Consider the following 27020-nt stretch of genomic DNA (forward strand, 5'->3'; position numbering starts at 1 on the left):
TAAACAGTAAAAAAAAATTATATATAAACAGTTGAAAAATAAATATATAACAGTGAGAGACAGGACAAGGAGAACAAGATAAGAAGGGCTGTTTACGCCAGACGAAAAAAGTAATGCAAACGCTGGATTATAGTGGACGACGAGAGAGAGAGAGAAGAGAGAGAGAGAGAGAGATGTGTGTATATCTGCATATGTATATGTGTGTGCATATTGTCATGCACATGCACACACTCATACACAGAGACACAATCACACTAAATGTCTAGAAAGGCTTGGAATATGAAATTACAGTTGAGGCAGGTACAATTATGGAAGGGTTAATATATTTAAAATATATATTTACCAGATAATTATATAGTTAAGTTTCTTATAACCAGATTTTGGAAGTATAAAGAAAGAGGGAGAGAGACAGACAGATGTATAGACAGAAAAATAGAGAGTGAGAAAGAAAGAGAGAGAGAGACAAACAAACACAAAGAGGGAGAGAGAAAAGGAGAAACATCACATATTTTCTAGCTCTATAATAATGTTATCCTTACAAAACAATGTATAGAAAGGTTGGGAGATATATGCCATGGCACCGCCAATATTTAGCAGAATCAGTAAATAAAAAGAAGGCAAGCAAAAAATAAATAAAAATGTTTCTCTACTGCAGAAAGAAACAAAAAAGAAAAAGGAACATTTTTCAGAAGTGAATTATCTAAAGTAAAAGTTTAAAAAAAATAAAAATATATAAATAAAATGACAACATAAAAACATCACTGAAACAAAAAAAATTCCAGATCAATCAATGTGTGGAAACAGTTGTAAATCTTCCAAATTAAATTACATATTGTAGAGAGTGGTGGAATGAAGTCCACCCCAACCACCATCTCCTTCAGCTATGTTCTGTCAATAAACCATTTGTCTGTCGATGTCAACAATAATCTGTGAAACACAGATACTAACACATACATGGGATAATGCTGTAATTACATTCCCACATCTTCTGAATGAGGAGGTGGGACTGGGGTAGAGGCTGGGGACAAATTTCTTTAGAGTTGGTTCCTATATTTGCAACTGCAACATTGCAGGCTTCTCTTACTCTCCCTCTTGTTCCATGAGTTTTGGATTTCTTTCTGTTTGCTTCACAGGCATTCAAACATATAGATGTCTGAACTAAACATCAGCTACATTAATCTCAGCAAGCTACTAGAAGGACAGTAACTATTTTGAGTACTAGCCCTGATTCTTTTGAATACTATCCCTATTTATAACTGTCTGTACAATGATTTCATCTTTTGCATCCTTTCCAGATAACCGGTCTATCATGGTTTGTATGTATATGTATATGTGTGTGAATGTGGCAGCATATATACCCCATCACTACCTGCCATACATACATAAATACATACATACATACATACATTCATATATATTCTTTCATTCTTTTACTTGTTTCAGTCATTTGACTGTAGCCATGCTGGAGCACTGCCTTTAAGGGTATCTTTTTAGTTGAAGAAATCAACCTCAGGGCTTATTCTTTGTAAGCCTAGTACTTATTCTACCAGTCTCTGTTGCTGAACTGCTAAGTTACAGGGATGTAAGCACACCAACATCGATCGTCAAGTGATGGTGAGGGTACAAACACACACACACACACACACACAAATATACATGACGTGCTTCTTTCAGCTTACATCTACCAAATTCACTCACAAGGCTTTGGTCAGCCTGAAGCTATAGTAGAAGACACTTGTCCATGGTGCCATGTAGAGGAATTGAACCTGGAACCATGCAGTGTGGAAGCAAGCTTCTTGCCACACAGCCATGTGCCTATGTAAATGCATATACTTTACTTTGTATATTTTTTTTATTTGTTTTGCAAAATTTTTGATGTGAATTCATGTTTTGAAGTAAAACTTCCTGTATCTAGTGAGGGTCACTATACCAATAAAAATTAAGATAAATTCACACGCTGGCTCATTATCACTTCTTCATTTTACCAACTAACCAACCAATGGTTTGTTTAATATGTTGACTGAATAATCCTTTGGTTGTTAGTTTTCTCTGTCAGTTTCATCAATGAGGTTACTCTTAAATGTATGTATGTGCCACCCACCCTGCCGTCACCTGTCTCCCATTTCCCTCACCTACCACCACACCACCCTACCTCTCCAATGCACCATTCTCTGAGTCTTTCGGTGACTGCAGTCCGACCCCTCCTCTTCACACATCTTCCCTAACCGACCCCTCCTTCCTTCAAATGAGCCCACAACCTACAAGACCTCCTGGTCCACAGTTTCTTCCCTAACCCAACCTCCCAACCCAGCTTGCTCCCCTGCTCCTGCCCATGCTACCACCCTTGCCCGTACCTTTCCAACACAACCCTCCTCACAGGCACCCATAATCGACTATATCATATCATTGACTCCTTCACCTGTACCTCTAACAATGTCATCTACTGCATCTCCTGCTCTCTCTGTCCTTCTCTATACATCAGTCGCTGTCCTCTATACATTGGGATGCTGCTTGGCTGACCAGTTCATGGAACACCTCTGAGACATCAGACTTGGCAACAACACCCTGGTTTCGCGCAATTTCCACTCTACCGGTCATTCTTTACAACACCTATCTGTGTTCAGATTGTTCTTGCACAGGGGCCATCCGGACTCCCATCTTCGCTGTGAACAGGGATTTATCTGCTCTCTTTGCTCCTTTGAACCACATGGGCTCAACTCTCCTCCCCTCTTCATCTAACCCTCCTCCTCTCTCACCTACTTCCTCCCACCCACCTCTCCTCTCTTGCTCCGATACCTATTTCCTCTCTTCACTCCTACCCACCTTCTCCCTTCATCGTCACCCCCTCCCTCGTTACCCCACCCCTACATCTTCCAACCACACCATTCCTATACATCTCATCCCATCCCACCCCATCCATGCCTCCCCCACACATACACCACAACACCACATCACCACACCACACCACACACCATGACACCACACACTACCACACACACACCACACCGCACACACTAGCACTGACCACTTCCCAGCACCCACACCATCATCCACACACCTACACATGCACACATGCACATGTCAAGGTTACCAGCCCCCTTTCACATGCACATACACACTCCCATATTCACGAGCACCTTCATTTTGGGATCACCACTACTTTATTATCTCCCCTTCTTCCTAGCTCTCCTGTGTGATCCCTCTGTCTGGCATTCACCATGATAGATTGCTAGCCACTAAACCTTTTTTATTTTCTCTCCCTGTATATTTCTGTGTTCCTTTCTGTCGAAGAGCATAGGCTCGAAACGTAAAAGACTTTCTCACTTCCTGAGTGCTAAACTAATACATCTGTTTGTTGTTTACACACCTGTCTTTGTCTTTTGTTTTTTGGTAAATTCTCACTATATATATATATCATCATCACCATCATCATTTAACATCCACTTTCCATGCAGGCATAGGTTACTCGGTTTGGCTCAAACTGGTAAGCCAAAGAGTTGCACCAGGTTCCAGTCTTATTTGGCATGGTTTCTACGAATGGATGCACTTCCAAATGCCAACCACTCTGAGAGTGCTGTTACATGCTACAAGCATAGGTGCCATTTACATGACATCGGTAATGGCCACAACTACCATTTCATAGGTGTCATTTATATGAAACTGGCATGACAAGCACAGCATATTACCAAGGTCTCAGTGACTTGTCATTACCTATGTGAGGCCCAACATTCGAAGATCATGCTCCACCATCTTTTCCATGCTTGCATGTGTGAAACAAAATTTGTTGAGGTGAATTTTTTACAGCTGGATGACTAATCCTCATGTTTCCAAGACATAAATATATATATACATTTAAGAGTGTTTCCATAGAAGATTGGAAATGAACACCACTTGCATAATGGTTACACAACTATTGTGTGATGTAAGACAGTAGTAGACACATACACGTGTGTGTGAGAGTACACATACATATGCACGCACATACACACACACACACACACATACATATATGATGGCTCTCTTTCAGTTTTCATCAATGAAATCCACTCACAAGGCTTTCATTGACCCATGTCTGCAGTAGAAAACATTTGGCAAAACTTGCCACACCGTGGGACTGAACCTGAAACTGTGCAGTTGGGAAGTAAACTTGCTACTATACTGCTATACACACATACACACATGAAAAACCCATGCATAAAAAAACTCACTCACACATGTGCACGAAAAGCTCACATTCATATATATTTATCAATTATCGGATTTTAAATTGCTTTGTTTTCTTCCTTTCTTTTATTACAGCAAACGTACAGAAGTAGACTGTCACTTCTAGCCTTTCACTGTGATTCAAATCACAAGTTTGTAAATATCTTTTTTTGGTAAATTCATTTCCATATATATATATATATGTATATATCTGAAAATTACAATTGCATTTCTATCACATCAATATTTCATTCCTTACAATTGCATCAATACTTCTTTCCTGTATTTATGTTCCTTTGATTATCAGTCTCTTTCTTTCATTATATTTTTCCTTCTTCAGTCATTCTTGTTCTCAATATGTTTTTCTATTACTTCCATCATTAATTTCTTCTTCCATTTTTCATCTCTACTTCACTCATGTCTTTAAATTCTTCACCTTTTGAAATAAAATATTTATCAATTCCTCTTCCCCTTCTCCCTCTCTCTCTAGTATACATATCTATATGTGTGTGTGTATGCATGTATGTATGTGTGTGTGTATATATATATATACATATATATATATATTTCGTTTTTGGATTAAATTATAAGGCACAAAAGAAAATGACTCTCCCCAGACACAACTATATATATATATATATAATATATATATATATATATATATATATATGTATACATACAGGGTGCGATGGGTAAATTGTTGCTATTTTATATTTTTTATTTTGCGCTTGCACATTGTTTGGTTTTGATTCTGTTGACTACACAGTATAGTAGAGTCAGTTGGGCACCGTCTGTAAGAAAAACTGCACCATGTCAAATCACTCTGCCAGAAATTTGGAAATTATATGCTTTACTGCTTGGTATTCACCCTCGAAGTTCCAATATGAACATTTCAGAGTGTTTAGGTCTCAATCTGAGGTCATGTACCAAGAATGATAAGAAATCAGACATCCAGTCAACATCATGGTGTTTGTAGTGATCACTATTGATGGCGACGTAATGCCTTCATTCATCTTCCAACATGGCCTGATAATCAAAACGAAGGCCTACATCAAGTGCTTGGAGGAGGTAGTGCTGCCCTGGGTCAAGAGGGTGGCTGCTGGAAGGCTTTATGTCTGGCAACAGGACTCTGCACCATGCCACACAAGCAAGAGAACCCAGTCATGGCTGTCAGACAATTTCTTTGAGCACATCACCCCTAACATCTGGCCACCTAATTCCCCAGACTGCAACTCCTTTGATTATTATGTGTGGGGTGCAGTTGAGTGGGAAACCAACAAAACACTTTGTAACACCAAAAGTGAAGTGAAAGCAGCATTCACCAACTTAAACAAGGAGACAGTCCAGAAGAGTTGTAGGAGATTCTGAAGTTGTCTGGAGACTGTGATTGAAGCCAAAGGCGATTTTATTGAATAAATATACTTTTTAGTATTTCAAGATATTTTTATGCAATTTTTGTAAATATATCTATTAAAATGAGATGTCAGTGTTATTTTCCTTTTTGCATTATTCATAGAACAATATATTGACCGCACCTTGTACACACACACACACCATTATCATCATCATCATTTAAGATCCATTTTCCATGCTGGCATAGGTTGGATGGTTTGACTGAAGACTGTTAAGCAAATAAGCAGGACCAGGTTTCAGTCTGATTTGGCATGGTTTCTACAGCTAGATGCCTTTCCTGACACCAACCACACCAAGAGTGTAGTGGGTGCTTTTTACATGCCGCCAGCACAGGTGCCGGTAAACACATACACACACAACAAACACTCCCTGATCCAAAACCATTTAGACCAGAGGGTTGCCAGATAACTGAATTTTCTGGATATCTGATCATCAGTTTTTAAATTACCATAACATCATACAAAAGCCATCAAAACTCTGTGTATGCATCAGCATAATTGTTATCATTTCCGGACACAGTAGATATAATAGAAATAGAAAGAAATCAAAGTATAATTTAAGAAGTGTGGCTGTGCGGTAAGAAGTGTACATCCCAACCACATGGTTCCAGGTTCAGTGCCACTGTGTGGCACCATGGACAAGTTTCTTCTATTATAGCCTCAGGCTGCCCAAAGCCTTGTGAGTGGGTTTAGTAGAGGGAAACACACACACACACACATACACACATTAAGGTGATACTCCAGCATGGCCAACAGTCAAATGACTGAAACAAATAAAAGAATATATGGCCGTTTGCCAGCTCTGTCTGGCCCCGTGTCGGTGGCACTTAAAAGCACCATCCGTTCGTGTCCGTTGCCAGCCTTGCCTGGCCCCCGTGCCAGTGACACGTAAAAGCACCGTCCGTTCATGGCCGTTTGCCAGCTCTGTCTGGCCCCGTGTCAGTGGCACATAAAAGCACCATCCGTTCGTGTCCGTTGCCAGCATCGCCTGGCCCCGTGCCGGTGACACGTAAAAGCACCATCCGTTCGTGGCCGTTTGCCAGCTCTGTCTGGCACCTGTGCAGGTGGCACGTAAAAAATACCCACTACACTCATGGAGTGGTTGGTGTTAGGAAGGGCATCCAGCCGTAGAAACACTGCCAGATCTGACTGGGCCTGACAAAGCCTTCCAGCTTCACAGACCCCAGTTGAATCATCCAACCCATGCTAGCATGGAAAGCGGATGCTAAATGATGATGATGATGATATGTATATAATAATAATAATATTAGGGAGTATAACTCCAAACTTACAGGGAAAAATTCAATTTAGTATTAAATCAAATTTCACAATATAAATATATATGTGTAAATTAGAGGAAAACCACTATTATGTAATTCAAACAATGATAGACGTAAACCAAATCATAAAGAAAAAATAAAATATATTATAAAACATATAACTAGATCACAAAAAGTACAAAATAATGAATAAACATTACATTACTTATTATATAATCTCTATTCATTATTTTGTACTTTTTGTGATCTAGATATGTGTTTTGTAATATATTATATTTTTTCTATATGATATGGTTTATTCATTGTTTGAATTACATGTTAGTGGTTTTTCTCTAATTTATATATATATATATATATATATATATATATATCTTTTTCTTTTTCTCTCTTTTTACTTGTTTCAGTCATTTTGACTGTGGCCATACTGGAGTACCGCCTTTAGTCGAGCAAATCGACCCCGGGACTTATTCTTTGTAAGCCCAGTACTTATTCTATCGGTCCCTTTTGCCGAACCGCTAAGTGACGGAGACATAAACACACCAGCATCGGTTGTCAAGCAATGCTAGGGGGACAAACACACACACAAACATACACGCACATACATATATATACATATATACAACGGGCTTCTTTCAGTTTCTGTCTACCAAATCCACTCACAAGGCTTTGGTCGGCCCGAGACTATAGTAGAAGACACTTGCCCAAGGTGCCACGCAGTGGGACTGAACCCGGAACCATGTGGTTGGTAAACAAGCTACTTACCACATGGCCACTCCTGTATATATATATATATATATATATATACACACACACACACATGCATTCACATACACTCACGCACAGAGTTATGTGTGTAGTGTGTTTGTGACTGAGAGTTTTCTTGTTTTGACATCACAGGATATTTGCAAGCAAGTGCCACTGACACACAGGCAGTGTTATCTGTTTCTAGCTTTTCATGGAAACATATCCAGTCAACGAAAATATTACATTATTTTGGAAACAGGAGATGATTGGTACAGGAAGGGCATCCAACCACAGAAAACCAACATCAACAGAATTTAACAGCATGGAAAATGCATGGTAAAATAATGCAGCTGCTGCTGGTTTCATATATATACATATATATATATATATATATATATTATATATATATATATATATATATATATAATATATATATATATATATGTGTGTGTATATATATATATATAATATGTTACATTACTCGATAGTCAAGATAAAACTCTGAGTTTCAGATGCCAAAGTGGGAATCCACGACATCTCTTCGGTTATCTGGCTATGAAAAAATACCGTTATACAAACGGAAATTACTGTGTTATAACTCTGCTTGCCTGCGTACTTATACATCGCTCGCATTTTTCGCCATAAAAATTATATAAAAATACATAAAAAATATATAAAATCTTCTTGGGACATAACATAGAAAGCATGTTCTATCTGTTTTCTTTAGGGGACCAAAAACGGAACAGAAATTTAGTCACATGTGGGCATGATCCGAAAAGTTCTGTCCTTGTGTTTAGACATGTAGTAGGGTCTAAGCTGCTTTTCCAGATAAGCCATCTCTCCATGTCGCATAGACCGCACCTTCCGCTGCCGTTGGTATAGGGCTTACATCTGGCCAAAATCTTCCAATGTATGTTATAATCGACACCTTTGTCTCTTAAAGACCAAATATGATTAGATAATTGTGTCGCTTTTCTTTTGTTCCAATGCCTAAAGCTCAAAGTGTGGTTATTGAATCTGGCCTTGAAGTTACCCTCTGTAAGGCCCACATATTTCTTCGTTGAAACGGTGTCTTTAGTGGTTATAGAGTTTATGGTAGCTTCATGTATGATGGTCTTGGACATGCAAGCTCCATTTAGCAGGCACAATTCTTTATTCCTGCATGAACAGCTGTTTTCTTGTTGTGCTTTTTGTATGTTATGTTTGATTATGTTTTTAAAATTGGTAGTGGAACTAAAACTAATTTTTAAATTAGTAATGTAACATATTATTGTATAGATAAATTTCCTCTATTTACATAATATTGAGGTCTCTTTCTTTCTTTTGTTATCTTACCGTTTTACCAATATATATATATATATATATATTATATAAAAGGGCTTAGTAAAATAAATTACTTTGCCGCATACTGAACTCGTTAGAAATAGCAGCTAAAAAAACTATTTCTAACACTTAAAGAAAACCTCTCTCATATAGTGTTTGTTCAATTCAACTCAAGAAAGTATGAGGGTAGAGACATTAAAAAATCAAATGCAAAGGTTATTTGAGTACGTACGTTCAAGATTAGCCAAAATCGACCTTCTCTCATCAGCTCAGAATGCCCTTGTTTGAATTTGAAAACACTGAAAATGGGAGCATACCCTTTCGGCTTGTTATCGCTTCTGAAGATCTGTTCCAAACTAACAGTGCCAACAAACTCAAATATGCAAGACAAAAATTTCTGCTCTCCCCTTTCCACCAGCGTGGGTTAAAATCAGCAAACACTATGCTTTTTTCGGTAAAATCCGAGACAATTAAGTAGAGAGAGATGAATTATAATTTCAACAATTGAGGGTAAAATTAATTAATTAATTAATCAATTTCACCAAGTATTCAGTATACAAAGGGACCATTTAAGGCAAATTCAAATTATTACATTATATAAAAGGGCTTAGTAAAATAAATTACTTTGCTGCATACTGAACTCGTTAGAAATAGCAGCTAAAAAAACTATTTCTAACACTTAAAGAAAACCTCTCTCATATAGTGTTTGTTCAATTCAACTCAAGAAAGTATGAGGGTAGAGACATTAAAAAATCAAATGCAAAGGTTATTTGAGTACGTACGTTTCAAGATTAGCCAAAATCGACCCTTCTCTCATCAGCTCAGAATGCCCTTTTATATAATGTAATAATTTGAATTTGCCTTAAATGGTCCCTTTGTATACTGAATACTTGGTGAAATTGATTAATTAATTAATTAATTTTACCCTCAATTGTTGAAATTATAATTCATCTCTCTCTACTTAATTGTCTCGGATTTTACCGAAAAAAGCATAGTGTTTGCTGATTTTAACCCACGCTGGTGGAAAGGGGAGAGCAGAAATTTTTGTCTTGCATATTGAGTTTGTTGGCACTGTTAGTTTGGAACAGATCTTCAGAAGCGATAACAAGCCGAAAGGGTATGCTCCCATTTTCAGTGTTTTCAAATTCAAACAAGGGCATTCTGAGCTGATGAGAGAAGGGTCAATTTTGGCTAATCTTGAAACGTACGTACTCAAATAACCTTTGCATTTGATTTTTTAATGTCTCTACCCTCATACTTTCTTGAGTTGAATTGAACAAACACTATATGAGAGAGGTTTTCTTTAAGTGTTAGAAATAGTTTTTTTAGCTGCTATTTCTAACGAGTTCAGTATGCGGCAAAGTAATTTATTTTACTAAGCCCTTTTATATAATGTAATAATTTGAATTTGCCTTAAATGGTCCCTTTGTATACTGAATACTTGGTGAAATTGATTAATTAATTAATTAATTTTACCCTCAATTGTTGAAATATATATATATATATATATATATATATATATATATTATATATATATATATATATATAGAGAGAGAGAGAGATAGATAGATAGATAGACTGACAGACAGACAGACAGATAGATAGATAGATAGATAGATAGATAGATAGATAGATAGATAGATAGATAGATACTGTGTCTGTCAAAAAAATGTATACAAATCTCAAGATAGAAAAATATTTAGAAACATTTTAATACTAATTTTATTCAGACAACATGGGATTAATACAAGTTACCTTTAATTTCTACAGTTACAAAAGGTGCACAAACTGGTGGCTGCTAGTTACCAGACACTTAGTATGGTGAACTGCTGCTTGGGCAACGTTAGTCAAAGTGTTCAGTGGGATTGTTGCACATGCTGTGTCAGTTTCTTCCTGAAGGGCTGTCAGTGTAGCTGGTTTTCTGCAATGCATGACATCCTTTAGGGTATCCCTTAAGTAAAATTCTGCAGTTTTTAAATCATATCTTAGCCAATGTTCTTGCAAATTCTCATCCAGGTAAGCTTATACATCTCAGCAGTAGTGTGATTGTGCACCACCTTGTTGAAAGAAAAATTCCTCGTATCCAAAATGCAAATGTAAGATGGACATGCATAGCATGTCTATGTATATTTCATCAGTAACAGAACGTTCAAGGAAAAATGATCCTATTAAACCTCTCACTAACACTCTACATCAGACATTGACTCCTGGTCAATTGACTACTTTATCTACATAGCAAAAAAAAAAGAAAAGGGCAAAATAGAGATGACTGAATAAAATTTGTTGTGGAATATTTCTACAGATTTTTCTGTCCCTGAAGTGTATATGCATTTTATTGCTGGACTCTGTATATATATATATTTCAATATGTATTCAAAGACCTTATTATAGATTCATTTCAGCTAATTTTATAAATTTTTTTTTTTTTTAATGAGAGCTTGACAATGGCTTTTCCACTGGAAGTCAAGAAGTGTCAGTTCTGATTTCTGGGCGTTCTGAAAAATAAACATCTCACAGGAAAAGCCCAGAGAGGAATTTTTTGTTATTTATGCTCTTTGGAAAGGATCATATTCTGCCATTACAGTGTAAGGGATAAATGTCTGAAGAATAGGGCTGAGGATAGAGTGTAAATGAGAAGGGCTTGATAAGTATGAAGGAGGCAGAAAGTGGGGGTGGGGAGGGTGGTCAACCGTAAAATTCTATGTGGACTTGTAGATACATGTGTATCTCTGCTTACTGACAGGGATCCTTTGACATCACCTCCACTTTATATACAACTGTTTCTGCGTTGTAGAAAATTGTAGTGGGTAGGCCATTACCTGAAACAGAAACAATATGCTCATGCAGCAGCAACACTTAATTGCCAACGCGACACAGAGACCATCATATACTATTAGCAAGAAATTTAGGAAAGACAGTATGTCACATCTTCACATTTTCATAATTATTCTAAGATGAGTGGATGATAATAATATTTTGAGGAATATGATCTCCAACTGAAATGTAGTTTAGATGTGTTATTCTTAAATGCTTTCTTTTACTTTGCAAGCTGCAAGGCTACCCCAAGAGCATTAGTTCTATGAAAAGCACCCTATATACACTAAGTGACTTTATTTGACTTTATCTCTCTCTCTTTCTCTCTTCTCTCTCTCTCTTTTTCTCTCTCTTTCTCCATATATGCTGCCTTCTCAACTTTTATGCATTTCTTCTCTTATTTAATTTTTTAGTTCATGATGATTTGTGGTTTGTGCCTGATGAATATGTTTGAGATAATTTTCAACATAGGAAACTATTAGTAGCACTTAAAACATGTATTGTGCTCTCATCAGATGGAGTACCTCTTTTGTTGATCTTTCTATCACCGAACAATGCATTATATATATATATATATATGTCATATCACCGACTCCTTCACCTGCACTTCTACCAATATCGTCTACTGCATCTCCTGCTCTCTCTGCTCTTCTCTATACATTGGGCAAACAGGATGCCATTTGGCTGACCGGTTCATGGAGCACCTCCGAGACATCCGACTAAACAATGACACCTTGGTCTCACGCCATTTCTGCTCTACCGGTCACTCTTTGCAACAACTGTCTGTGTTCGGATTGTCTTTGCACAAGGGTCAGCTGGACTCCCATTTGCGCCGTGAACAGGGATTAAACTTCTCTCTTTGCTCCTTTGCGCCACATGGGCTCAACTCTCCTCCTCTCTTCATCTAACCCTTCTCCCCTCTCCTCTCTCCCTCTCACACCTACTTCCTCTCACCCACCTCTCCTCTCTTGCTCTGACTCCTACTTCTACTCTTCACTCCTACCCACCTTCTCCCCTCGCCCTCTCCCTTCATTGTAACTCCACCTTCCCTATCCATTCCATCCCACCCCACCACATACCACTACACCATACACCACCATACCACACAATACCACATCACATCACACCACCAAGCACATACTAGCACTGACCACTCCCCAGCCCCACAACATCATCCACACACCTACACATACACACACACGTCAAGGTCACCAGCCCTCTTCCACATGTACATACATGCTCTCTTATACACATGCTCACACACCTTTGTTTTGGGATCACTTTATTATCTCCCCTTCTTCCTAGCTCTCCTGTGTGACCCCTCTGTCTGGCATTCGCCATGATAGATTGCTAGCCACTACACGTTCTTTATTTTCTCTCCTTATTTCTTTTTGTGTTCCTCTCTGTGGAAGACCGTAGGCTCGAAACGTTAAAGACTTTTTCACTTTCCGAGCATTAGACAAATACATTTGTTTGTTGTCTAAACCACCTGTCATCGTTTACTGTTTTTTTTGTGAATTCTCTTTCTCTATATATATACATACATACATACATATATATATATATATACATACATATATATATATATAATATATATATATATATATATATATATATATATAATATATATATATATATATTATATATATATATATATTCGTATGTGTGTATGCAAGTGTATGCTTGTGTCAGCTTACATTTGGGCTTGCTTTCACATGTGTAAACAAAAGACTCATTCAAAGATTGTTGTTTGTTTCCAGTTTTCCACATAACCAAATCCAGGTTGTTTATTGCTCTATAAACTGGGAAATTATTACTTTGTTTGGAAACAAATGACAGTTGGTAGGAGGAAGGATACCAGGCATCTGACTGTGGAAAAATCTGCCTCATCATATTCTTATCTGACCCATGACATAATGGAAATGTGATGATGATGATGGTATTCATCGCTAAATTTGAGATCAATGATCAGAGAATTGATGTTCCTATTCTCAAATATCTTCTCCATTAAAGCATAGAACCTTTGAGTTGAATTAAAGAACACCATTGTCATTATCTACACTGTGCCAAGACATTATTTGTATCCAATGCATATTCTATTCATATCCAGCTATGACTCAGTCAGATTCACCATTGTATTTTTATGGCCAGAAGTGAGATAATCGATGATTGATTGCTTCATTTAGGAACTGTCAAGTTGAGTTGAGCACACACACACACACACACTCATGTACGTATATACAAGACAATGATTACTGTGATGATGGAAGTCCTCAGTGAATTGAGTCTTGCTGGAAAAGATTAAGGAAACTAGTTGAGACATTAGGTTTTAGATCAATCAAATAATTCAGAAATCGCCTTCACATTTATAAATTACACTGTCCTGGCAATTCAGAATGGCAGAATACAGAAAATACTGGAAGAATGTCTTTCAGAATTTAGTTCATCTCCCACTACATTCTCAGGTCAAATGCCATCTGGACTAATAATATTATATACCAGTCATATACGAGACAAGACAATAAAATTTATTAGCTACACTCCCACTCTAACACTGATGGTTGTGCTAATGTGAAAAACTATTATTTTACTATCTAACAATACAGAACTCATTGATTTAGATGAAATCCTAATGATATTGCTTTTGTGTTTGGCTAACTTGGCTTAATGTAAAAAAACACCTGTAATACTATAATGAGCCATAGCTGGGGCCTCAACATTATTGTTGACCTAATATGTAACATATATGTGTGTGTGTCTATGTATGTATCTATATGTGTGTATGTGTGTGTATGTATGTATGTATATATATATATATATATATATATATATATGGGTGTGTGTGATTGTGTATAGAAGAATATATTAATAAAAGGAATTCCAACCTTGTCTGATTTTCACGTTTTATTTACAATCTTATAATGATATATTATAAGATAATATATTATAATTGAATAAAATAAAATGAAATAGTAGAATGTTAAATGTTCATTCTGATTGAACTAGTACTTTCATGCATTGAATTCTGCAATCTTCGGGTTCATGTAGTAGTGGTGACAGTCATGCTTCACAATTTTTGACTGTCAAAAATTGTGAAGCATGACTGTCACCACTACTACATGAACCCGAAGATTGCAGAATTCAATGCATGAAAGTACTAGTTCAATCAGAATGAACATTTAACATTCTACTATTTCAATTTATTTTATTCAATTATAATATATTATCTTATAATATATCATTATAAGATTGTAAATAAAACGTGAAAATCAGACAAGGTTGGAATTCCTTTTATTAATATATATATATATATATATATAATTTAGTTGTGAGGATTCATTAGGACCTAGGCTCGTATATGATTGTATATCTAGTGAACAATTCTGCAGTTGTGTGGCTCTCTATAGTTTGTTCATGTTAAGTCGGATATACAAAATGCTATTTTGAACTGATACTGATTCTATTTGTGATCCTAGTGTTTTGTTAATCACTGCTTTTCAGTATCAACAGCAGCTAAATTAATCTAAGCATGCAGTTACTAAGTGGATACTTGCTACTAATGATGCTCACAGAGGTTAAAATCTAGATCCAGCAATTCCGCCACTGCTATAAACTGTTTTCTTTTGCTATTGGTATATTTCTGTGCTTTTTAGCACTATACATCTAGATTAGAAGCTACCTTGAGGTGAATTCTGCAGTTGTGTGGTTTTCTACAGTACATCTAAGTCAAGTAGGATATGCCAAATGCTATCTTGACTAATACTGCTTTATAGAAGAAAACAATACCCAAATGTGTTGCACAGTCGGATCAAATCTTGAGTACAGGGTTGTGAAGTAAACTTCTTAATCACACAATCATCTCTGCACCAATGGAAGAATAGTTACAGTACTCTCTCTCAATGTCTTCATCTCCATACCCAATTGATTATCTGATACTTTATCACTGTAGTTATCCGTACTACTTTTGGCAACAACAATCCTTGAAATAACACTTCTTATTACTAAATGTCTTTTCTTGTTTTTTCTCCCTATGCTGAGACAGCAAAAAATATCTTCAAATATCTGATCAGATTTCAGTTATTCATGATAAAACATGAAGAACATCTTAAAAAAAAAGAAGAAAGCAAATATTGTAAAGAGGAAAGTAACGAGATATTGTGAGAAAGAACATCAGGAACAAGTTGAATATTGGCAAAGAATAAAGTCTTGCAGTAAAAAATACACATGAAAAAAGGCAAGATTTGTTACTATGCAGACAGCCATTTGTGACTGCTATTTTACATTATGTCATAATTAGAAAAAGGATGTCACTTTAATGTATTTCATATATATTGGATCAGCTTTAATTGAATCATCTCACACACTTTTATGCAATGGCAGCTGTCTGACAAGATTATTACACATTCCTCTTCTTGCCTACTTACTGGTTTCAATCAATGGGCTGTGGCCATGCTGGAGCACTGCCTACAACTGTTTTAGTTTATCATATCGACCCAGTACTTTGTCTGGTGGTTATTTTATCAAGCTCGTTACAATCCAAAAGCACACAAACATATATCTATCTGTCTGGCTTTCTGTTTGCCTATCTACTTAGTTAACTTTATATCTACATACATTTCTCTCTATATCATCATCATCATCATCGTTTAACATCCGCTTTCCATGCTGGTATGGGTTGGATGGTTTGACTGAGAGCTGGTGAGCCAGAATGCTGCATCAGGCTCCAATCTGATCAGGCAAAGTTGCTACAGCTAGATGCCCTTCCTAATGCCAACCACTCTGAGAGTGTAGTGGGTGCTTTTACATGCCACTGGCACAGCAGCCAGTCAGGTGATGCTGGCAACAATCATGCTCGAATGATGCTTTTTACATGCTGTGCTGAGTTTTTTTTTTTGTTATCTGTTCTATACACTTATGGTTCTGTTAATCATTAAGGTTTACATAGGTTAGGGCCTTATTATCATCATACAATAAACCCTGAATATTATATGTATCGAATTCTTGAAATCCCATTGCTTCTGCCATTTGTACAAGGTAACTCTTTATGGAAACTGTTTCATCCACTACCATATGGTCTTCCTTAATTGGGACTCAAGTTTTACCAAAAACCAATGAGTCATTGCATGGTGTAATTTTCCAGAATTATTTGACAGATTAATGTTTATCATCAATTACTGTAAACAACTGATTTTAAGTTTTCTTATAGACCTTGAAAACAGACCTAACTCCCTATAGTAGTGAAGCTGTGTTTGATATGCACATTTAAACTGAAACAAGATCTGAAGTGTGACAGATGTGATGGCCCAGAATAAAACTACTCTTGGGCACAAAATTATTCTTTTCATCATAATGTTTGACAGCAGGTAAAGATATTTAACAAATAACTCAGTAAACAAGTGTAATCTGAGCGTTTTTGTTAGATTTTCATTTAATCTTTTGGAGATTGAGCTTCATTTGGAGTTTCAGGACCAAGGAGACAGAGCCCTTGTCACAAGCCCTACAGAGGGCATGCACTTATTATTCAAAAGAAATTGTAAAAAATAAAGTAATTACTTTGCATATATAAAACTATACATATTCTTGTAGGAAACTGAATGAACTAATACAATCTTCTTTGTCATTCAACTTTTTGCCCGATAGATTGGCCCTGTTGTCTCCTAAGGGTTAAATTTCAAGACAATATTCATTCCACATAGGGTATCAAAATAATAATCAAATAATAGCTAAAGTTTCCTCTTTCTTTTCAATTGCATTAGAAATTCTGATGCATCCAAGATATCATCACTCCTTCTTTTACTCAAATGTTATGGCTACTAAATCTTTCAAACCATTCGTGAGATGTAACAAACATCTGAGTAACTTTCCTAGCTTTATTTTTCAATTTGCTAAAATAATATAATGCTTTTGTTGGATAATGGTTTGATCGGGTGGCAAGTGATACTATGACATACCATCCATCCATCCAAAAACTTAACAGCTCCTGCCAAACCATCCAACCTATGCTAACATAGAAAATAAATGCTAAATGGTGGTGGTCGTCATGATGATGATGAAGGCATGCTGCATCACACCCTTCAATTTTTGTGACTCTGAATAATCAGTAATACATTATTACAAGCTACTATAGCTTTGCTAAGCTATGCATGGAAATAATAGGAACAAGAATGTGTTGGTGTTGTGTTTATTAGGTTTCAATCAGCTACACTAATAAAGGCAAGTACAATCAGCCATTTAAATACCTAGACTCCTTTTTCACCTAGTCAGAAGTCCCTGCTCTGTGGACCAGCTCACTAGCTAGCCCACAGTGAAGTCTCTGTCTACAGCTCATCTGTTACGAGTTTATGGCCAGTGCCCTACACTACCACTGTCTAACATTTGCATGACAAGTTCCTCTTACGAGTCCTCTCCATTTATTGGTGATAACCTGGAATGACACTTCCTGATATCTCTGGTGTAGCATTCATGCAACCTCAGAATGACATCTAAAGGCAGCATAGACCTACTATATTATTGCTCCACCTCTTAAGGCTTTCTATTATCCATCTATCTAAGAATTAAGATGTTCTATGAGAGTAATGAAAGGTGCAATGACAACAAAACTTCCATTACAATCTTACTGGAACTACAAGACCCAGAGCATCATTAGATGTACTAGATCATGTGTGTGTGTTTGTGTGTGTATGTGTGTGTGAGTGTGTGCATGTGAGTGTGTATACCTACACACATATATATGTATATATATGCATGTGTGAGCACGTGTGTGTGCATGTATGTTATACATTTCAATTAAAGACAGAGAGAGATGAGTGGATAGGTGAGTAGTTAAGTAGAAAGAGAGACAGACATACAGACAGAGAGGAAGCAAAAGTGTGATAAATAAGATTTATGATACAAGGCAGGGTGGTAGTTGCGTGGGGTCATGACATAATAGAAAAGAGATCAATTCCAGATGACTATTCTACTATGTTAAGGTGAAGTGGGGGTAACTAGAACAAAAGTTCCATAAAATTGTCTACAGTTTCAAAATAATTATCTCATAAATATTGGTGATTTTGTCTATAGTTGTTATTGTTGTTGTTATTATATTTGCTACTGTAAATATTGCTTAGCTCGTTAATGCAAAGAGAATTAATATGGAGCAGATTAGAAATAATTAGAAGCAATAATATAAAGACATTTATATATCTTTAGCAAGATTGATAATGTTCTTCTTTGATTAATATTTAATCTTTATTTGGTTTATGGCTTTAGTTCCATTATTTTTCTGTGATTGCTTGGAAATATATTATTTAATATATTATTAATAATAAGCTACATCAGTCTTTAGAATTTCTCTTCCCCTCTCTCTAATTACACTCACACACACACACACACACACACACACACACACACACACACACACACACACACACACACACACACACACACACACACTCACACACAAACAGACCACATTGTCAGTGACAGAAGTAACTGTCAAGACTATTTGATTATGTCAGCTGAAAAGTTCATAGTCTGACCAAGATACTCTCATGGAATGTGAACAAATGATGTTTATTTTTCAATATAATCCCCCTTGTGATTCCCACACTTCTTCCATCGGTATTGCAGTGCTTGGATCCTTTTGATGAAAAAGCTTTCATTCTGTTGGCCAAAAAATCACCAGCAGCAATTATGACATTGTCATCACTGATGTTGTTTTCATGTTGGAAATAAGATGATAGTCAGATGGGGTCTTGTTTGTTGTTCTCTCACCTCACCTGTCTCTGCCTTTTATTTTCCATACAATTTTGAACTAATCATCATCATCATCATCATCATTGTTTAACGTCCGTTTTCCATGCTAGCATGGGTTGGACGATTTGACTGAAGACTGGCAAACCAGATGGCTGCACCAGGCTCTAATCTTGATCTGGCAGAGTTTTTACAGCTGAATGCCCTTCCTAACGCCAACCACTCCGAGAGTATAGTGGGTGTTTTTACGTGCCACTGGTACGAGGGTCAGTCGGGCGTTACTAGTAATGGCCACGCTCAAATGGTGTTTTTTTACATGCCACCTGCACAGGAGCCAGTTAAGCAGCACTGGCAATGACCTCGCTCAAATGTTTTTTCACGTGCCAGTAAGGCGACGCTGGTAATGATCATGCTCGAATGGTGGTATTTTACATGCCACCTGCACGGAAGCCAGATAGCCGCTCTGGCAGCGATTATGCTCAGATGGTGCTCTTAGTGCTCCACTAGCACAGATGCCAGTCATCGAATTTGATTTTATATATATATATATATATGGACTGCAGTCATGCTGAGGCACTGCCTTGAAGGGCCTAGTTGAACAAATCTACCCTTGTACTTACGTTACTTACGTTTGTTCTTTTACGTATGGCATGCAGTGACTGGATGCCTCCAACTGATAATTTCCAGAACAATGAAATCATGTGATAGGGACGTTCTGGTGCCCATGACAAACAATTATCATTTGCTACAATCTGTGTGTGCTTTTATGCACCAAGTGCCTATATGAGAGGATCTCTCAAGGCTAATAGTGCAGTATTAGCAAGATATTCATGTTAAGTTGGGTAAACACACACACACACACGCACACTCACACGCACATGCATGAACACACACACACACACATGACAAACTTCTCTCAGCTTCTGTCAACCAAATTCGCTCACAAAGTTTTGGTCAGTCTGAAGTTACAATAGAAGATAGCTGCCTAAGTTTCTATACTGTGGGACTGAACATGAAATAACATGATTATGAAGTGAACTTCTTAATCACACAGCCATGCTTGTACCTATTTATATATATATATATATATATATACTCAACATATGTTAGTAAAATACACTAACCTCAAACACCACACCCACATATGTAACTAATTTCTAATTCAAATACCTCCTTTATAAACTCTAATATATTCATGACATCTTCAGCTGATTAAGGTATCATCATGGTTTCAATACCTGACACAATACCATTTCATTTGATGGTATTACCTGTCTAAAAATAGTTTCAACACTGCTTGAAAATGCACAAACAGAATTGTTAAATGAAACAAAATGAAAATATTAAAAGTTAGAAAGCATATAAAAGATAAATATGAAGCATGTGTAAAGGAAAGATATAATACATGTAAGATATATAAATCCATATATATCTGGATCAAAATCTCAGAACTCACCTAGAAACTACTGAGCCCCAGAACACTATAGCACATTAGCTATGCATAGGAAGAAAAGTCAGAAAATATGGTTGTAACAAAAATAGAGGCAACAAAAAGGGAGGAAGACACAACCTACAAGCTGAAGTGATGAATGCAAAAAAGAAAAAGACATTTCTTAAGAACCAAAGATAATAAGGGTAAAACAAGAGTGATAGAAGGTAGTAGAATCCAAGTCAATAATAAGATATCATATCTACAGTGTGGAGAAGTTGCACTTTTCCATGCTTGTATGAGTTGGACGGAATTTGTTATTTTCTATGACAATGATTTTCTATACCTTTCATTTTGTCAACCATCACCTATTTCCAAGTAAAGTAATATTTGCTTGGCCAGACATTTTTCCACAGAGGATTGGGAATGAAGGATTGAACATGCATGACAGTGATACTCATTTACAACTCTTCTAAGGCAAGGAGACACCAACTCACACACAAACGCATTCTTTATTCTTTTACTTTTTTTCTAATCATTTGACTGCAGCCATGCTGGAGTACCATCTTAAAGGGTTCTTTAGTTAAAGAAATCGACCCCAGGACTTATTCTTTGTAAGCCTAGTACTTATTCTATTGATCTGTTTTGTTGAACCTTTAAATTACAGGGACATAAACACATCAACATCTATTGACAGGCTATGGTGGGAGACAAATACAGACACAAAGACACATTCACATAAATAGATGCATATATATATATGATAGGCTTCTTTCAGTTTCCATCTACCAAATCCACTCACAAGGCTTTGGTCAACCCAAGGCTATAGAAGAAGATACTTGCCTGAGGTGTTGTGTAGTGGGACTGAACCCAGAACATGTGGTTGAGAAACGAGCTTCTTACCACACAACTATTCCTGCTGCTATATATACAAACAATGTGCTTATTTCAGCTTTTCCTCCCAAATGTACTTACATCTAACCAATCTCTCCACCCTAAAGACAGAGTCTGAATTTACAGTAAGGCTTATATGCATACACTACTGGTTGCATATCTTTAACTTTTTGCACACTCCATCTGCCAACTTTACAGCTATTATATAATTCTGAACCCTCAAAAACAGCTGTTGGATCTGAAATATCATGCCCTCTCTCCTTAGTTTTCCGTATCTTTTCTATTCCATGTAAATCTCTTCTGCAAATATATGAATATATACCTATATACTTATACATGAATGCTCATCTGAATCGCGCCAAAATGAAGACATTTGAAAAATACCCCCAAATATAATTTGCAGAACTTTGTACATACTCTCTTTCGGGTGAGTGTTGTGTGTATAGTTCTGGAAATTGTGTTCTGTAAGTGACAGACTATGATGATGAGCTTGCAGATATTTACATTCGTAAATATTAACAAGCGAAACCATTGGTACATAGGTAATCATTTTTTTATTTCGTATATTTTCATTTGACTTGCTCATTTTACATTCTGGTGTTTTGCTGAAATTTTTCTTGAGAACACGCTCTTCATGGTAATGTGACTTGACGTCTATCTTTAGCATATTAGGGGTCCACTTTGGTGGTCATTCCTCTTAATTTTATATGTAATATATATATATATGTATGTATATTCTCTATATCAATTCAAAACATGTTTAGTTATTTGCATCATTATCTGTTTTTCACTATACACACACACACTCACACACATGAGTGAGTGTGTGTGTATGTATGTAATATGAGATTGTGAATTAATGTTGACTTAATAACTCAAATAGTATAAAACAAAATAATTCAAAAATATAAAAATTTCAATGAATATTGTTGATTGAATTTATTGAAGTTTTATCATTGTGCACTTTTAGACTCAGCATTTAGTTTCTGTGTGAAGCCACAAATATACATGGCAAAATTTTTTTCATTATATCTTGTCTATAAACACACTTTTAACATATCTCAGAGGAAATTCTAGAGCCAAATGACCTGGCAATGTTCAACTGACAGTTTATCTGATATCTATTTTGTAGGATGGAGAAGGGAAAAAGCTAAATGTTTGTTTGCCAAGACATGTCATCTGATGCTCAGACCTCATTATTCAGACATAATACATACACAAAAAAAATACAAAAAAAACCCAAAAATGACAAGCTTCAGTCTTAGAATTTGCTGTTATCCATATCATTTGAATATATTAGATGAAGGAATTGGTGGAGAGGCAGTGTTAGAATAAATGCCTTTTGTTGATATTTAGTGATGTTGCCTCATGTTTCAAGTTCAAATCTTGCTATGTTTCTCTTTGTCTTTCATTTTTGTGGGATTGAAAAAAAAAAAGTACCGGTGATATATATTCATTAATACTAGCTGGACCTGTGAAAACTTCAGGGAAAACAAAAATTGTAAGCATCTGTAAATAGTGACTTTGTTTAATAACCAGTGAATAATTATGTATAAGCAGGACTCTGGGAAATTCTACGAAATACAAAACATGTAAGCATCTTTAAAAGTAGCATCAAATTATAGTGTAAAAAAGTAAAATATCCAATATTGGCTGAGGACCCAGTATACAGAATGCGGTAATTAATTATATTGTAGGAAAGTAAATGTAACATCCAATATTTGCTGTAGTTATGTATCTGTCTACTCTGAAAATACTGATAAACATTTAAAAACACAAAACAAACGCCACCTTCTTTTCAGTCACCACTCACTCTCTCACTCTTTCTCTGTCTCTTTCATTCTGTCACTCATTTCAACTTTATCTCCTCTAATTAACACTTTTTATTTCTCTTTTTCTTTTTGACTCTCCCTTCGACTGCAGAAAAGTAACAGTAACATCCATAGCTATTTCCTGAGAGAGAGACAGACAAATGAAGAGAAAGAGTGTGTGCATTAGAGAGAGAAAGAGGCAAACAGACAGAATAACTGTCAGACAGATAGATAGATAAGCAACATTTCTTTTTTGCAATTTCCATATTTTCGATGGCTTTACCATATGTCGTCAAAATTTAAAAGTTTTCCAGTGTTTTCTGTATGAGAATGGTTCCATTCTCTTTCACTATTATTTTCTATCCTCTCCCTTCCTTTACTCAATCTAACTCTCTAAATCTCTCTCTTTTCCACTTCCTCCTCTATGTCTCCTTGCCTCCATCCTCCTGCATTTAATGCATTATATTTTTTATTTCTTTATTGCCCATAAGGGGCTAAGCATAGAGGGGACGAACAAGAACAGCAAAAGGGATTGAGTCAATTACATCGACCCCAGTGTGTAATTGGTACTTAATTTATCGACCCCAAAAGGATGAAAAGTAAAGACAACCTCTGTGGAATTTGAACTCAGAATGTAATTACAGACGAAATATCGCTAAGCATTTTGCCTGGCGTGCTAATGTTTCTGCCAACTTGCCACCTTTTGCATTATATTTCTCTTACCTCTCATTGCTCTCATTCTCCTCTCTCTCTTTCTCACTCCTTGTTACTTCTTCCTCTCTGCCACTTCGCCTCTCACTTCAACTTTATTTCCTTTGCTTCTGTCCCTCCCCTCTCTTTCGTTTTGCCACTCACTTCAACTATACCTCCTCTGCTTTACACCATTTACTTCTCTTTTACTTCTACCTCTCCCTTCAACCTTTTACCTCTTCCTTTGAAGTAAGTGTGACACACACCACAGGTACATACAAAAACAAAAAGTTAGCATATTAATATTATTGATATTTTAAATTAAATAGTAAATAGTACTAAAATTCTTCAAGATGGTGCTCCAGTATGGCTGCAGTCTAATGAGTGAAACAACTAAAACAATTGGAAGATACAAAGTAAACAAAAGCAACTTTAGTTGTAGGTTTCCAATAAGCCAATCACTGGTTTGCTTACATTCTTGAAGACAATAGTCACAAGGAAGTATCTGTAGCTTGCTACAGAGCAAATAGCAAGAGAGACTTCATTTGAAAAGTGCTGGTCTTTCAGTTTTTACAACAATGTTTATATTCTTTGCCTATATACTCATATACAATTACATATAAATATACATGCAAATACACTTACAAACCAACATACATAGATACATTTGTATATACATGCATGCACACATGCATACATACATTCCAGTATGCATACATGCATACATAAATACATACATACGTTGCATACATGCATACATACTTATGTATATGAATACCAGTATGCATACATATATACATATCTTACCTCTAAAGTAAGATTAGAAGTTTAGAGCTAATTAAAAGTGTAAACTAATCTGAGTCAAATTCTTTTGTGTAATTTTGATAAAATTAATTAACTACTTGTTAACTACAGAGTTTTTTTTTAGATTTAGGACGGGTATATTTTCTTTGATGTCTTCCAGTACTTTAAACTGTTTCTGTCTGTTCTGTTCATAGAAACATAAAACCTGAACATTTTGTTTTCTGTTCTCAGAGATGTTACATTTGAAATGTTCTTTAAAACTATACAAATAAATTAGTAAATAATACAATAAATAAAATATAAATATATAGATAAAAAAATGATAAAAATGTAGATGCTATCATTATTTTATATCTGTTTAATACTTTTATCCTCAAAAGAATTTTATATATCGTTTGTTAGTGATAAGGCATTTTGTTAATTTATTTTATTGATATCTACTACCTGTCTTTAGTATTTATTTGTATGTTCCTGGCAGTATGTATGTATATAAGTTTGTATGTATGTATGTATGCATGTATGTATGCATGCATGTATGCATATATGTATGTATATATATATATGTACTTATGTATATATGTACGAATGTATGTATACACACGCATACTCATATATATATAGTAGACAGACAGACAGACAGATAGATAGATAGATAAAGATGGACAGATGGATGGATAAACAGATAGATAGTTAGATAGGTAGATAGGTAGATTGATAGATGTGTGTGTGTGTGTGTGTGTGTGTATTACAGTGGTGAATTAGAAGAATTATTAGCATGTCAGAACACCCCGTGGCCCTTTGCATTCTGACAGTAACAACTGAAACTACACTGGTGCCTTTCCCGTGTGCATCATTGGTGGTGGTCATGTTAAGAAGTGATATTGGTATTCATCGCAAATGATGTTCTTCCATAAAAAAACTTTTCAGCTGCATTTCCAGATATGAAACATACAGAGACCTTGGACTTATTTATATATCTCAAACCTCTGTTGTATTTGTATATAAAGCTTTGAGACAATATGTTTATGGATAATTTTGTATATAAATTTGATAAACATACATATAGGTACAAGTCTCAGCCGCATGATTCTGGATTCAGTCCCACAACTATAGCCTTGGGCTGATGAGGCCTTGTGAATGGATTTTGTAGATGGAAACTGAAAGAAGCCTGTTGTATATGTGTGTGTATATGTGTGTTTGTGTACGTGTTTGTGCATGTGTGTGCATGCATGCACGCATGTGTGTGTATGTGTGTTTGCTTGTGTCTCTGTTTTCCAACATTGCTTGACAGCTGTTTGAGTCCTCATAACTTAGAGGTTCAGCAAAAGAGACCGACAATATAAGAGCTAGCATGACCACAGTCAAATGCCTGAAACATGTAAATATTAAAGACACATTTAGCCAGAATGAATCAAAGAACAATGCAACTAGTTTTGCCTGGTTATTGCTAGCTCATCAGGAGTGTGAGAAAAGAGTTATATATGAACACTGCTTTAAACTACAAGTGCTACATTTAATTATTTGTAGTGGTGGGAGACACACACACACATGATTGGCTTCTTTCAGTTTCCATCTACCAAATCCATTCACAAGCCTTTGGTTGACTTGAGGGTAAAATTGAAGACGCTTGCCCAATGTGCCATGCAGTGTAACTGAACCCAGAACCATGTGGTTGGAAAGCAAGCTTCTTACCACACATGCACATGTGTGTATATACACATGCACATATATTTGTATGCAAACATTCACACACACACCCACACACAAACACGCACACACACACACACACACACACACACATATAATTAGATGAAGGTAGTTATGGCTGCTCTATGGGGTTACACAGAGTCTCACGTCCATAAAGCACTTAGCTTTACAGCAT

General features: G+C 36.1%; 1 protein-coding gene across 2 annotated transcripts in view; it reads left to right on the plus strand.

Annotated features, from left to right (window-relative positions):
• LOC115210515 (kinesin-like protein KIF25) overlaps positions 1-27020 on the plus strand; it is a 550198-nt gene that overhangs the window by 395041 nt on the left and 128137 nt on the right. The window lies entirely within an intron of this gene.

Source organism: Octopus sinensis, linkage group LG4, assembly GCF_006345805.1.
Source record: "Octopus sinensis linkage group LG4, ASM634580v1, whole genome shotgun sequence".
Classification (NCBI taxonomy): Eukaryota; Metazoa; Mollusca; class Cephalopoda; order Octopoda; family Octopodidae; genus Octopus; species Octopus sinensis.